The sequence below is a fragment of the Volvox carteri genome, assembly GCF_000143455.1.
Source record: "Volvox carteri f. nagariensis unplaced genomic scaffold VOLCAscaffold_1, whole genome shotgun sequence".
In the NCBI taxonomy this organism is placed as follows: domain Eukaryota; kingdom Viridiplantae; phylum Chlorophyta; class Chlorophyceae; order Chlamydomonadales; family Volvocaceae; genus Volvox; species Volvox carteri.
Window position 1 is genome coordinate 2,641,344 of NW_003307545.1, and position 971 is coordinate 2,642,314.

At 58.3% G+C, this 971-nt stretch overlaps 1 protein-coding gene across 1 annotated transcript in view; it reads left to right on the plus strand.

Moving 5' to 3' along the window:
• The window catches only part of VOLCADRAFT_102747 (dynein heavy chain 3), a gene marked incomplete at its 5' end in the record, with an annotated part of 70,080 nt that overhangs the window by 62,754 nt on the left and 6,355 nt on the right, over positions 1 to 971 (plus strand). The window lies entirely within an intron of this gene.

Genomic DNA, 971 nt, shown 5'->3' on the forward strand with positions numbered 1-971 from the left:
AGCGGCTGGGGCAACAGGACGCGGTAGATCTGCGGGATGACAGGAGTTTCTCGAAGAGGTCGTCTGTTTGCTCCCAGATCCTGAAGACTTCCAACCAGGAAGGATACGTCTACATGTTGCAGTGTGGCGAGTGTTCTTTCAGGCAGCTAACGAAGGCCAGCCCCTCACGGACAAACAGAAATGGTGGCTGGGATACCTGCAGGGCGGAATTCAGCTGGAGTGGGTGCCGTGCGACTACCCAGGGCAAGAACTAGCCCCGGAGCGGGGACGCAAGCTAGCTATAGTGCGGGAAATGCTGCGGGTCGCGGTGCCGGATTGTGACCTAGACTTTATCATGGCGGGTGACCGGCCGCGAGCCGTGCAGTTTCCTAACCATCGCAGCGCGACTCAGCACAGTGAGTTTGTTACAGCCGAATTGAGAAAGGCCCTTGACCGAGGGGTGATACGGAAATGGCCAGCAGACGCGCCCCCCCCCACGGTTATCAATGGCTTGCGGGTAGTGGAAAAAGACGGCAAGCTGCGCCTCTGTATTAATCCGATGTATATTAACTGTTTCTTGAAGTACCGGCCTGTGAAGTACGAACGACTGGCAGATGTACCTAGCTACCTCCTACCGGAAGATTGGCTGTACACCACGGACCACAAGAGCGGGTACTGGCAGCTATCACTCCACGAACAGGAGCACACATATCTGGCTATGCGGTGGCGGGGGCAGACGCTTTTTTGGCCACACCTGCCGTTCGGCCTGGCGCCGGCCTGCCACTTGTACACAAGCATGAAGCTCGAGGTTTTCCAGCCTTTACGGCAGCTAGGGGTCCGCATGTCTTTCCTGATAGACGACCAGATGGGTGCCGCGGGGTCGAAGGCCGCGGCACAGTACGAGTGTGGGGCGGTGGTACGGCTGCTGGCGGCCCTAGGCTTCACCCTCAGCCTGTCCAAGTGCCAGCTGATCCCAAGAAGGCGAGTCTGTT